Below are 15,249 nucleotides of genomic sequence, written 5' to 3' on the forward strand. Positions count from 1 at the left end.
CCACAGAGCTTTCATGTTTAATCAAGTGAAAGCTGCAAGGGCCTGGGGGCAGTAGATGTCTGGCTGTAGGTCAAGGTGCCCATGTGCTCCTTGTCCCTCCCATATTATTTCTTCCTCAACCATCCCTATCACCTTCCTCTAAGTACACATGATGGGGATGTGGGATGTAGGATGTCAAACCAGAAGCTGCAGTCTGGCTTTTATGGCCTTGTGGGATCCCCAACCCCAATAAGAGGTGCCAGGCACCAGCCAAACCTGTGTTGGGTCTGTGTCTTGTGCCTGTTGGGAATCACCTCATTCTGGCACAGTGGAGGACCTCACAAAGATGTCTGTTCAAGTTCTCAATAAGCCAAAAAATGCTAGTGTCTCTGCCTGAATTATGTTTTGTCAGCTCAAGGACCCTGACCCCAAAGCACAGCACTGCAGAAGCTGTGACAAACTTCTGTCTCTGGACACAGCAGAGGAGAGCTGTTTGAACTGGAGCTGCTGCACTCCCTGTGCAGGACAGAAATCTTGCCTAAGCCAAATGTTAATGAGATGGCACAGGCTCTGGGCAGGCTTTGTGGTTTTTTTCCTCCTGGATTAAGCAGCGGCATGTGAGGATCATGGAGCTGAAAGGCTGACAGCTGAATGTTAACATCAGGTCAACAAGCCCTTTATTCCCGCCTTTTAGTCCTGAGACCCCAAAGTGGGAGGGTTACTTAAAGCAAACATTTGTAAAAAGGCAATTCTCTTTTCTTCCCTGTCTCTTTCCATTTCTTGCAAGGAAACTGCCCTGGGTTTGAAAGACAGATTGGATGTTGCTTTTCCATGAGCATCCTTTTACAGGATTTGGGAGGAACGGCAAGCCATGGCTCTCCTCCCATCTGAAGTCCACTGGTCTCCCTTTCCCAGGACCAGCTCACACCTACACACCTGCAAGTGTCTGCAGGCACCTGATCTGTGTGCAGAAAAGCAGGCTTCAGCTCCTGACTCTGCAGCTGATCTCCTGGGAGATGCCAGGCGTGTTGCTCACAGCCTGACTCAGCCACCCTTGGATTCCCTTCTATTGCAGAAGCGTAACCGAGGTCTCGGCTCTGGTGTGTCTTCTCCAAAGCCAAGGTTTTCACCCTCCCCTGATCCTCCTCTGGTGTGTGCTGATAGTGACATTGCAAAGGAGCAGTGGTCTCTGTTTGATCATCTGGGTGGTACCACCACTCAAACACCACAAGTGGCTTCTTTGCCCCCATCCTGGTGTGCAGAGGGCCGGAGGCTCCCCTGGCCTGCTCCCAAAACCACCCATTCCCAGCAATGGTGTTAAGGACAGCAGAGCAAAACATGGCACCTTAAGGAGCTTTTTGCAAGGCAGAGTTGGATGACTCAATTACTACACACCTTTTGAAGCAGTGTTCCAGCAAACACTGGATGCACTGGATGGGGGGCTCCAGGGCAGTTTCTCCTGCAAAGAGAAGTGACTTGGGTTTCCTTTTTTCCTAAAGGGATCCAGCTGGGCAGGGAGGGAACTTCAGAACCATGGCTGTCCAAGCTAAACCCAGTCAAATGTGCTATGGGGAGGAGAAGTTTCCCAATGATTCCCACTGCCTCTGCTATGGACACATCAATCCTGAGCAGCCAGAGAGTACTGAGTAACTTGGAGAGGAGGAAGATGGGAAGAAACAGGAGGACAAACAAGTCATAAACTACCACAGCTGATTCTGTCATAACCTTCTGGCCACTGCCTTAAGCCTTGCTATCATTTAGATGTTACATTGATTTAAAGCTGTTAGAGTAATCAAAGTGGAACAACTTTCCCAGCCATTGTTTTTTCACATAGACACAGGCAGACACACAACCACCCACTCCCATGTGTGTGTATATATATATAAATATATATATATGTGTGTGTGCAGACACACACACCCCTGTAAAATTGAAGCATGATCCTTTATGTTTCTGTAGCTTATTCTTGCCTGGGAAGGAGGTACTAATACAGATTCTTAAAAGATGTCTTACCAAGACTTGCACCCCTGAAAAGGCAAAACTATTTCACTTTCAAAACACCTGCTACACTTCTTGTAGGTCTTTACACCAATATAAATGTCATGTGTTCTTTTGGAAAATTAATCCAAATAATTAAGACTGCAAATCTAAATTAGTGGAACCACATTAAGTCTTTCTGTATACACTCTCATCTTAATTCAGGTTAGTTTGTAATTTGAAAAAATCCTTAATTAAATTGAAGGGACCATTAGTCCATTATGTTCCAAATGACACTGTCAATACAGCTCTTGGCTGATTTTAAATTGCCCATCATAATTACGCCAGAACAGAAGCACCTGAGAGTTTCTCTCTTTTTTGGGCAGCCAAGAAGCCCTCAGGGTCTGTAAGGGGACTTGGGAACAGTGATAATCCATCCAGGCCTTTTATTTAAACCTGGTGCTGTGGGCAGACCCACTTGAGCAGAAAAATGGCCCTTTTGGGCTCTCTATCCTCTAGTCTCAGCATCTTCCCACCTCCCTGGCACCTGTTGATCTCTGATGGAGCTTAGGAAAGGAATCGCTCACTTCCTAAGGGTGTGTGGGGAGGAAAAAAAACCCAGTGCAAAACATAATTCAACAGAAGTACAAGTGACATGACATGGTATAATCATTTGGGCAAATGGAGGACAGAGTGAGTTGTTTTTGCTGGAAAAGTCAATTGTGCAAGAGGAAGAATTTCTATAGAAAAGATGCTTTTGATTATAATCTGTGATATGGGTTAACAATGCCTTGTTGGACAGTTTAAAACAGGTCCCTTACATGGTTATCTCTGCTCTGTGCTGGTAATGCTTTTCAATAAAAGTAAGCAATGCTCAAAGAGAGCTGCACAATCAGATGGAGAGTAAAGTGATGAGGTGTGCTGGTAAAGGAATTTGGATCATTTTTGCCTAGGAAAGGGAGGGCTTTCAAAACAGAAAGGGCTGTGATGGACACCAGGGTTGGTGCAGACAGAATTAAAGCAATGCTCTGCAGTTGGGGAAGGGCACTCTTGGCTAGGGCAGGGAAACACCTCTATGTAGCTGTCAGAACAGCAAAAACCAGTGCCAGCGCTGCACTGGTGGGAACTGGCAAGGGAAAACTCAGGAGAGCCAGGACAGGGCTGGGCAGCATGATGTCACCTCCCCATGCCCTTTCCCCTTGCTCCCTTCCTCCCAGCCCAACAAAACCTCATGTTTCATTTGACTCAGGCAAAGAAACAACACAGGGAGTTAGCAGCCTGGTGTCATGACAAGGCAGGTGGGAGCAAATAACAGCAAAGAGCTTATAATGAATTTATCTTTGTGTTTGGAGCTCATTGTTGCCAGCTGCATTTCAGTCACTGACCACGTGGTTTGTGTCATGGAGATGCTGCAGCCTGAAAAATTAGGGAACAAGGAACAGTAATGGTACCTAGCTCTCAATAATTCCATTTAGATCAGCATTCCTTAGCCTTGCATGGTGTTGCTAGCTGATGAAGGGATGGAGACTTTTCCTAGAGCTACCAGCGTGGAGATGAGACTACAAAATTATTCCGTTCCCGCATGCCAAAGGCGCAGACGATTACAGTTTTTCTTCTGACTCCTACTCATCCCGCCTCATAGAGATCAGATTAATCGTGGCACATGATCAAAGAGATTGAAATGAAGAAACTAAAAGCCAAATGGCTGCAGTTACACTGCTGCAAAACCTGGGTGCTGATAAGGACTGTAATTTTGCTGTGCAATTGCCTGGGCTCAGAGAAGTGAGGAGCACAGTGCTAACCCCATGTGTTTTTATCCCAACAAATACCCTGGCTGCCCTGTTTCAATGAGAACTCTGTAAACACATTGCTATCCTCAAGAAAAGAATTCCTGCCTTTCTGGAGAGTAAGAGCAAGGCGCGAGACCCGTGAAAATGAGCAGAGCTGCAAAGAGACTTTGCCATGCAGCAAATACACGTGGTGGCTTCGAGCACTTGTGGGCTGAAGCTCCTGCACACAAAGCTCTGCATGTCCCCAGGTCACTGTGGGGTCACTGTGCAGGAGCACCTCCCCTGCACCAGAGCACCAGCATCACACCACACACAAGCCCCTAAACGCACCCCCCTTCTCCTGGAGCAGAGCAGTTGCTTTAATGAAGGATTACCTCCCTGCAAGGGAAACTCGGCGGTGTGGGGCACGTGTATCCCACCCACTCCTCCTCCCTCTCTTTCTGCTCCTCCTCTCCTGCTCCTGGCACACTACCCACAGGCCCCACTCTGGCCACCCTCGGCAGCTCCTTGGAGAGCTCCTCTGAAGCAGAGCCAGATGGAGCTGCCAGCTCTCCCTAGGAGATGGCACAGGCTTTCCAAGCCGCCTCTTCCTGGGGCTGCCTACTCCTGTGTGGGAGGTGCGAGCGAGGCACGTGTTGCTTCCCCTGGTGAGCTTCCCTCCAGTGTGTCCCAGTGCCATCACTGAAGCCTCTGCTTGGTGGTCCTGCACAGCTGCCAAGCATCAAAGCCAGCTCAGATAAGCACCACATCACCTCTTCCAAAGGTGCCTCTGGGTGGGGCACAATTCAAGGCAAGCGTTGCAGCTGGTGACCCAAAAGCCAAGAGCTGCAATTTCTGTGGTCACCCCAAAGTGTGAGAAGTGTCTGTGTGCACAAAACTCCCATCTGTGGACCCTCACCTTGCCCACCATTGCTCTGAAGTGGTGCCAGCAGCAGAATTCCCAGCCTGGGAAATGAAATTCCTGGGAAGGCCCACCTTCTTGCACACTCCCAATTCTTATTCCCACTTAAAACTTTGGGAGGACCACAGGGAAGATTATCCACCACTGCTCCTTAGAAAGACCTATCCTAGGTATCCTGTGGGATCTGCTGCCTACAAGGACAGCTGGCAGGTAGCAGGGGAAGATGTCACCTGCTGCGATATGTATCAGATGTGCAGATGACGTTTGTGCAGGGTGAGAAGAGCCAAGACCACTGTGGGCTGATGGCTCTGGCAAATTTCATCCTTAGGTAAAATTCTGTCCTTAATTCTCGGCATTTTACTATGTCAGTAAAGGCTAGCACACATAAGAGAGGAAGCACAGGCACCCTGCCTGCACTGCAGATTGCCAAATATGAATTCAGATGCTGGCCATGCTGCAGAACCTTTGCAGGCTGCTCTGTGGGGCTGTACCACAGTTTCGAGCCTGCTGCAACCAGAGGTACCAGCACTGCTGCCTTTGGAATATGGGAAGTGACCACTATGGGACTGCACAGGAGCAAGCAGGCAGGTGTCAGATTTCCAGTGCTTGGGAAGCAGAATGCAGCCTTTTGTAGGCTGGATGGATGACACTGCCCGACACAGACTTGGGTGTTTCTCACTACCACCATCGGGCTGTCTTTACACATTTCTGGGAACCGTCATCTGCGCCCAAGAGGCACTTCTGGCCTGGGTAGCCTTGCTGACTGGGGAAGGACTGGAATGCTCAGGGATGCAGCATTTTCTTTGTGGGGAGCAGGCAGAAACATCTCATCCTGACTTTTTTCATGCTGGGCTTTCAGCAATCAGAAAAACTGGAGGCAAAATTCTCTTGTAAAAGGAGAAAAACCCTTTCACACCCAAAATGGGAAGCCTGAGTGCTTCCCTGGGCCCCAGGGCTGCTGTTGAAGGTCTATCATCTCCTTGGGAGCCACCACCACTCTTGCAGAGGAGAAAGGCAGGCAAATGGTTTATTTTAGTGATGTGGACTTGGTCCACCATCTGGGATGCCACACCAGGCCTAAGGCCACCACCTTCTCCAGCAAGAGGGCTGAGGGGATTCCTAAGGTCCATTGTGACCAAGGGTGGCAGTTGTCACCTGCAGCAGACCCCATGAGTGACAACAGACACATGATAATAAAACAGATACACAAGAAAATCCCTTTCAACCCCTCTCTGCTGGCCATCACCCAGGACACAGGGTGCGTCCCTTCGTTGGCTCAGCTTTCTCCATGGTAACAGATGGATGTCACCGTCCCATCCCCCTTCGTGATGCTGGACCGGGCAGGTGGGAGACAGATGGCAATGGAGGGGAAAAGAGTCCAGATCCTCCTGAGTGGCAAAAATTGCAGGAATCCCTGATTGCTGGAGCCAAGACATTGACCCAGAGCCGTGGGAGGGAGGGAAGGTGGAGGCGCGTGGCTCTGCTGAGCCCGGAATAGCAGAGCAGCTGTTAAGTTATCACTTGTAATTATTACAGCATATGGGAGGGAAAGAATAGCTCTCACAGGGAGAAAAACAAATAAGGAAAAGGCGGGCTGCCGCAGGGCTCAGCCACAGCAGAGTGACACTCGCACTGCAGCGGGTCCCCATCAGGTGGGCAAGGGCATCGCGGGACAGCTCTTCCTCTCCATGGCCCCGGCAGGAGCCTGGGTGCAAATATTTGCACCTGCAGCACCAGGGGCTCACCCATCTCCAGGAGGCCACTGCCCAATCAGGAGCATGGGTATGCTGGGGAGAGGATGACAGTGGCTGGGGTGTTACAGAGGGATGGAGCCTGGCATGCTCCCCCTGTCCCTTCTCCATGCACAACCCTATTGCTTGCTCTGTAATTTGAAGGATGCAGGGCCACACAGCAAATTATGCTGGAGCACAAAGTGCCCCAGTAAACCAAAGGGGGAACCCTCAGAGACAAGCCCTGCATGGGAGAGCCTGCTCCTGGAAATACGTGGAGCAAGGAAGAGGTGACATGCAGCAGCATGGGGAGAGTAGAGAAATTTGGGTAACAGTCTGTGAATAAGTAGCAATGACAGTCTCCCTTAAATTCTAGTCCACTTGTAAAATAAACATTGTATCTCGTCATAGCAGTTGGTATTCTGGGCTTTCACTATTAGAAAGAAAAATAGAAATAAATCCATTGGTAGTTGCACCAGCTGCATCCCAGTATGGGGACCAGGAGTGTCGAGGGGATGCCACCTCTCAAAAAGCTTGAGAGACTTAATGGAGAAAAATCTAATCATATCTGCTGTGTATTAAATGCAAAGATTTAAGTTCACTGATTAAATTCACAGCCACTGAGCTACAGATTTTCCTGAAAGCCAGAGAGCATTTTGGGCCCATTTTGATGTTTACTTGTCCTGTGCAACAGGCACGTAGCCACAGAGGTGAGGCAAGATAAGGAAGAGATGTTAACCTGTCCTGTTTGTTCCTATGCTCTGGTGGCTTTTCCCTGGGCATCTGCTACTGGCTACAATTGGAAATGATGCAGGACCGGGGACAAAAGTTTAAGGGGTTAGAATATACTCTAACAGTATATTATATTTTTTTATAATTTTAATAAAATTTTCTTTTTAATTTTAATAAAATTTATAATTTTTATCTCTTATTATATAAGAGATTTTTATATTCTCTTCTACTCACCTCTCTCCTGCTTTTCAGCTATATTTTTTATCTACTACAGCCTTCTCCCTGGCAGTATCATTAATTTACTCAGAGCCGGTGAATTGGCACCTGCCTGCTCATCTTGGTGAACTCTAGCTCATCCCCGCTCTCTCATCCCAAGCCAACCTGTTCCCTTTGTGAAGAGCTTGTGGCTCCAGTTAAAAGCACCAATATATGTCTGAGCAGGAGATGGGGAGCCCTGGACACACTCGGCTGATGTGTCAGGACCAAAGCATACCAACATTCCCTGACCTAAGCCAGGAGCTTGGAGCAGGCCCTCCCAGAGATCAGCAGGACAGATACAGATGGGTGCTGAGCACCTGCTGGTCTCATGGGAGCCTGGGAGATGCCCTCAAGCTTTGGTAGCCCACTTGGCCATGCAGCACAGGCAGCTGCTGAATGGCAATGCTACTGCAAACAAAGCTGTGACAGAAGCATTGGAAATGGAGATGGTTCAAACTCTGTGATCCAGAACAGGAGTGAATTGCATGTGACAGACAACAGCCCCAGCACCCGTTAAATAAACCAGCCAAACCCTGCCAGCACCCCAGGATCTTGGCCAAGACAGCCACTGTACATGGAGATTGAAGGACCAGCTCTGCAGCTAGCACATATAGGCAAGCTAGCCTGGGTGGAAATCAGGGACGCAGCACCCGTTTGCAGCAGCTGGAAATCTGCCCTGCTGCTTTAAAACCACTGGCCCTGCCAGAAGGGCTGACCCTGCCCATGCACCCCTGCTGCTGCTCAAGTGCTCACCTGGGTGACATTGTCATGGGGGGCAGAAAAGGGCTTCTGCTGCCTTCATCATGAGGCTGAAATGCTGCTTGAGACATGTGTGGGGTGACTGCTGGTGTTTTGGGTGACCCCACCACACAACTGAACATGGAGGTGCTCCCCACTGCACCGACACCCCAGAACAGAGGGAAACAGAAATGCTGAGATTTGCAGAGCTGCTTGGCCTCATCTCCTCTCTGCAGTGACCTGGAGCAGGGAAGGACAGTGATAGGGCAGATGGGGAATGTGCCTTGGGGTAGGACACAGCTTGGGGCATCCCTGCCCACGGCATGGGGTTGGAATTAGGTGATCCTTAAAGTTCCTTCCAACACAAACCATTCTGTGATCTAGAATGACACGATTCTCACAGTCCTTGTGCCAGAGACTCACTGGGAGACTGTGCTGGCTCCAGGATCCAGGAGGAGACAAAAAGCCTGCCAAGAGCTGCAAATGGAGGAGGAGTGTGTTTGCAGCTCATTGCTATCTCCACACTCACCCTGAATTGGCAGTGGCTGAGCTACAGACCCCATCAGGGTCTTGGGGGCTAAGCCCTCCTGGTAGCAGGATGCTCTGCCTAGGTGAGGGCAAAACAGCTCAGACTTTACCCTATTTGCAGAAGTTATCAGGCTATCAGTGACAAATGGAGTAGGAGGGGTCAGGCTGCTTTTGGTGCAGAAAATGCTGAGAGGAGGCTGACTCATCAAGCCCAAAGTTAAACATTCTGAGGATGTGAAGAACAATGTTTCCTGACAGAAACTGGCACTGGTGAGGAGGTGGCAGACAAAGCTTCTGATAAAGAAACCAACAAGTGCTAGTACTGATGACTTATCTAATGGTGCTGAGCTGAAGGCTGCACCATTGTGACATGTGACAGTCAATCACATCATACTACAACAACCCAGTCCTGCTTTCTGATGGCAGGGTCCTCTAATACCCCCCTTTTTGGGTCTGTGTGCAGATCCCACTCTTGAATGGAAACACCCCTCAATGCTGAGCAAAAGAGATTTGCCCATGGTCATTGAAATGGGTAACATCAATCTCTACTCAATAATTATTTTGCCAACTTTAATTTAATTGCTTCAATATTTATAAAAATGTGCACTATACTAGTAGTTAAAACTATTGTGTAGTAAACAATTCTGATTAAAGTTTTTTTAGTCTAATCATTATAATCATCAATTGAAATAAATTTCTTATTTCATTCATATAAATATATTTGGTTAGCCATCCTTAATTCTGCAGCACAAAGTTGTATAAAGGCTCAATGGCACCTATATAATGCTTTAGGTAGAAACCATTGACCAAGGGTTGGATCCAGACTCCTCTTTGAGAAGGAGTTTCGAAATCAAGGGGATCCTTTCTGACCCTTGTGGCTCAATGGGAGGGTCTCCTGGACAAACTTGTCTGAAACTTCTATTCTGCCTGCAACACTCCTGCATCCCAAACTAATCCTGCAGCTCTCATTTGAACTCCCATGCCCTCTGCCTTTGTCTCAGGGCAGGGTGACAGTGATGCCAGAGACATCCACACACACACACAGAGCTGCACACACACAATCTGCCTCTTGCACTTTTGGCCACCTTCCCAAATGCCAGCACCACATGGCAGCCCCAGCCATCTCTTTCCTTTCTTCTGTACATCACTTGCAAAGTTGCTTGATCTTAAGGTAATTGCTTTTCCCACAGCAGCAAGGGCCTCTCATTTGTTTTTACATGCCACTAATCTAATCCACAGGTTTGTGTTTGGATTCCTGCTTCCCCTGGACTGTTCATAATAAAAAAAAAAAAAAAAAAAAATCAGGATTGGGCAACAGCAGTTGAAAGGGAAAACTAATGCCTCTATTTTTCTTCTTCAAAACCACCAAAACTGACACTAGATAAAAGGGATAGGAGAAATCAGGGAAAATATAGGGTTTGAGATTTTTTTCCCCCCTACTTAAAAACTAATTTTGTTAGTGATCATCCGGGGGAAAAAAGTGTTTGTTGCTTTGACCCTACAAGACCTCTAAATATTTTTAATCCCTTGCTATCACTGTGAAGCCCCACCTGGGGAGGTAGCAGGAAACATTCCTTGGAGGAATCTAGCAGCTTTTGGGGCTGAGCTTCTGAAGAGGGAAGATTTGGTGACTAATCCCAGGAAATCCCCTTCTCCTGGGCAAGATGACCTGCCCTGATCCTGACTGTTGTTCCTGGTGTGCAGCATTTTTCTGGTAAGGGCTGGCAGGTCCATACCCTGACCCTGAAAGGTGCTTGCCCTGGTAAGACATAGCAGTCATTTGGGTGGTCTTGGCACAGCATGACCTGCTCTAATCCCTCCACTCCCGAGGGGGCTGGAGGGGGATCCATCAGCCCAGCCTGGTCACTGCCTCCACCTCTGATGCAGCAGGACAAGCCTCTCCTGCTGTGACAGGACTGCTAGTGCTCCCAGCCCGACCCCAGCTGCTGGTGTGTCCATCTCCCCTGTGCTGCCCGCTGGGGCATGCTTTCCCCTCTGCTCACCAAGTGCCCTCCTGCTGGACACACCTCCCAAAGGCTTCCACTGCTTCCCCCCACAGCAGTTCCACCCCTTCTTTCTGCCCTGAGCCCGACATCTCTGGGTGTCCCTCACATGGCAGATGGTAGAGCCGTGTTTGCTGTACCCTGGGTCAGCACAAGCCCAGCAGGGCAGGACCAGGAGGCAGCACGGCCAGGGCTGATGGGGTTGCTGCAGAGGAGAGAGCAGCTGCTGTGGTACTCACCTTTAGGCTTCTCTCATGGCTCCAAGTATCCCCAGGGCTGTGGGTGATGCTGGTGACAGGAGCCTGCAGCAGCAAAGTGGCCCAGGGATGGAGAAGAAACTGGGCTGGTGCTCTCTGTTGGGGAAGAAGGGTCTGACCCTGCCCACAAAACAGCAGTGGGAATGTGGGCGTTGATTTTTGACAGCTTCCACATGGGGAAAGGGCTGGGATAGAAATTACATGGGCTGGGTGGTGGCAGATATTGAGGCCTTGGCATCAGCCCCTGTGACCTGCCAGGGTCTCCCAGTGCCATCCTGACATCAGGAAGAGGGCCAAGATCCCTGCTGAGCCTGTTTGCAGCTCATAGCTACAGGCTGCGATAATGATATCTTTAAGACACGCTGGGGCTGCACACAGCATTATTATATGGACGTGCCCCATAACACCCCAAAAGGACCTCAGCTTTCCAGTGCCACAGTGGGGCTGGGATGTTCTCCACTACACTTTGTGGGCATTGCAGGCTTCCTAAGAAAATATTTCCAAATACATTGAAGTGGTGTGTGATACAGCAAGCCACTACCAGCATATTGCATTTGGGGCACCACACGAGGCCAGCACACTGGATGCTGGATAGGTAAAGAGAAAATTTGAGCCCACTGAGTGCCAAATGCCTCCTGAACGACCTGGAGCTGCTTGGGTTTGGTTTTCGAGTCCTTTTGCTTTTGGAAGTTGCACTTGTGAGACTCTCTTCTTCCCTCTAGCGTCCCTTCCGAGGCATTCCTCCTGCTCTCCAAACCCAGCAAAAGCGGCGCCTGCCTGCCTGCATTTGCACTCGCTCCGTTCCTCAGGCACAGGTTTTATATCTATAAACGACACTTCAACTCCCCACCCAGTAATCCGACGTTTTCTTTTTCTGCTTTACGCTGTGCCATGCAGGAGGATTCTGTTGCAAGGCCGTTGTGTCCTGGCAGCTTAAAAAATTATCTCAATTACTACCTTAATTTTAGCACAATCACTGTGAACTCCACCTGGGGATGCACAGCCACGAGGCTAATGAAGGCAGTGTGGAGAGGAGCCCCTTGTTGAGGGATGGAAGAGAGTGAGCCCCTGCAATTGTTGCCTGTGTAAGACCATGCACACCTCCTCTCATATCACATAATTTCTCCTTGGGCTGTAGGAAACCAGGGCAGAGATTAGAAATTTCTGCAGTGCCCCTAAGGCTGGATCAAGGCTGTCACTGAAAGGTTATTTTATTTCTGGTGACAGCAAGAGACCTCCAGGGTAGGATCTCCATCACCTGGGTCACTTCCCAGCTGGCTGAACCGGTTTCCAAATGTGCAGCCATAATCCTTCTTTGTGAGGAGAGACCTCCCCCTCTCCTGGGGACAGGGCAGCAGACCAGCCCTCCCAGATGCCCCTGCACCAGGCCAGCTCTTCACCAGCTCAGGGTCTGCTCTGGCACCTTGAATTCAGTCCAGGACAAGCCCTCCTTGGTGTCCTGCAGCTGTCCTGCCCCACCTGTGCCTCTCTGGAAGGTACAAAAGCTTCCCAGAGTGGCTCAAAGAGCCAAGCGCACATTGCTGCCCCAGTGCTCACACGCTGTCTCCACTCTCCAAGGCTGACCCTTTGTCTCAGCCAGGACATTTCCACTATCTCTTGGGGTAATTTTAGAGGAACAAAACAATAAAAACAGGGCCAGGATTCTCTGGTGTAATGACAAAGCCGTTGCAGGGCAGGATTCATCTCACCTGGCAACAGATGGTACCCAGCAGACACCTAAGCCATCATCCCAAACCCCGTGTGATCAGTGCAGAGACTGACACTATGGAGCAGGAGCCATCTGACTCATCATACCCCAGAAGCACCTGAGTTCCACTCTGGGTGCAGATACTGCCCATGGCAAGGAGACAAGCTTGTCAGGCTGAACAAGGCAAGGAACCGTGTAGGAAATGATCCTGAGTAATGATCCTGAGCTGGCCTGCCATTTGTGGGTATTTGAAGGGACACGTATGGCATTTTCCTTCCTGAATATCTCCTGTGTTTTCTCCTCCTTGACAGCCAAAGAAAATATCTTCTATTCATCCTTTAATGAAGATTAATTTGTTCCAAGTGCAAAGCAATCTCAGGCCTTCAATGACAGTAATGGCCTTGGCAACAAGCACAACAGCCATGAGCCCTGGGGCTGTGCCCACAGCTGCCATGGGAACACTGGACAGGTTGAGCATCTCCTTTGGCCTGTTCCTAAACGGGGTGCCAAGGTGTCTACAATCGGCTGGGCTCTGCAGAGCTGGGAGGTGCAGAACCCAATCCAAGGCTGAGCAGGAGCCACCTTTGCTTGTCAGGGCCCACCTTTGCTTGTCAGGGCCCACTTGTCTGGGTGGGATGCTGTCCCAGACATGCTCCTTTCAGGGGAAGGGATGTTCTTAGTCACTGAGGGATATTTTCAGTCACTGAAATAACTGGCTGGCACACAGCTCCCTACTTCTTTCTCCCATGTTTTTTTTTAAGTTCTGGCTGATCCTTTCAGTATGCAGGGCAGCAGCAGTCACTCCAGCAGGGCTGTTCATGGCACACCAGCTAAGTGATGCTGAGAGGCCTCCTGGATGGATCATGCTTCTGCTAATGCTGCAGCATTGTCACTTTGGGCCAAATCCCTCTGTTCTGAGCCCAGCTCCCTGCAGGGCAGCTGTTCTCATGTTACCATCCCCTCCCTTAGCAGTGTGTACTGGTGAGACTTGGCTCCCAGCAGAAACCTCTTCCCTGCAGTGCTGATTTATTAATAGGTGAGGCAGCAGTTCTCACCCCTCTCTCCAGCTTACACACTAGATATCAATTTGGCAGCCAGCAGCAAACCCCATTAAGGCAGTGAGATACTTAAAGGCATCAGAAGCTCCTGGCCCATTACATGAATGAAGGGAAGGACTCTGGTAATGTACATCTGAAACTGGTCACATCCAACTGGAAGCAAGGATCCTACTGAGACAAACATTAAGAGTCTGCAGAGGCAGGGATGGGAATAAGCTCATTCATTAAAGGACTTTGTCTGTATTCAAGGGACCAATGTGTGATTTTAACAGAGGAAATGGTGACAAAAAGCCCATACAATGAAACTCCCCTTTTTCCCTTTTGGGCCAAGAGAACTGAATGCACAAATAGCCCATCATGCCTTACATTTCCTATTAAATACCTAGCTGGCTTTTCCATTTTCTAGATGAAAAAGGTGGAAGATGAACAAGCAGAGGCTAAGCCAGGACAATAATTTTCCCTGTGGATCTGTTATAGCTGTCCAGACAGAATGGCCCTGCTTATTTTCCTTGTCCTGGAAACTGCAACAGACAACGGCGTGACAGCCCTGGGAAATGAGGTGCACAACTATTGGCAGAGAGAAGAGAGGAGGCTACCAGCCCTTCTGCCCCATCAGCCTGGGCTGTGATCACTAACCTGCTCTCTTAGCAAGCCTCTCTGCTGTTCCATGCATGACAGGCTGGCCACTCAGTTCTGGACTAAATCCCCACAGACACCAGAGCAAGTGGCACCTAGGCTGTTGTACACGTGTCCCTGTCCATAGGCCCCTGAGGGGGTGATGGATGGGCCACCAGCTGATGCAGTGACCAACAGGGACCCTGGACACCTCCTCCTGCCCCTGTGAGCACACCACACCACCATGCAGCATGTGAGTGCCTTGGTTAGGCCACCAGTGGGGCAGAGCTGACTAATGAGGGGTGGGGTGGCTGTTCTGAAGGTCACACACAGCCTGCAGCCCTGAGAGTCACCACTGGGATGTCTGATGGGAAGGTACAACAGGAAACCCTGAGTTAAATGGTTTTGATGAAGCCCTCAGGCACTGATTTCCCACACACAGGGCAGAGCTGTTTTTTTTCTGAGCATTTCTCCACATCCTCTCTGCCAGCTCAGAGAAGCTTCTTGCTCTGTGCACATACAGAGCCATGTAGAGTTTGCTGAGAGATGAGACCACAGATGCTTTTGAGAGACTTTCCAGATCTGTTCCAAGAGTTTTGTCCCTGCAGATGCTCATGTCCAGACCCAGTTTACACACCCACTGAATTTTCTTCCCCTCCACCCCTTTGAAATGAAAGATGTCGATTGAGAAGGAGACTCTGAATATCTGGAGAAGACAGTTCTACCCATTATCCCTGGTAGGACCCTGGATATAGAGAAGGGTCAGTGCTGTCAGTGTCTTCTTTCTTTTACAAGGCCAGCTTTTTTTTGTGTGTGTGATGGTATTGTCAGTGACACTGGCAAAAAGTCAGATTTAGGAGCCTATTTAAGGGCACAGGCATTATTGCTGGGTGAAATCCTGCCTGCATCCATAGTATTGCATAAAATCACTTACCACACAGTTTAAAATGATTTTTGATAGATGATTTCTGCTAG

The sequence above is a fragment of the Ammospiza caudacuta genome, chromosome 6, assembly GCF_027887145.1.
Source record: "Ammospiza caudacuta isolate bAmmCau1 chromosome 6, bAmmCau1.pri, whole genome shotgun sequence".
In the NCBI taxonomy this organism is placed as follows: domain Eukaryota; kingdom Metazoa; phylum Chordata; class Aves; order Passeriformes; family Passerellidae; genus Ammospiza; species Ammospiza caudacuta.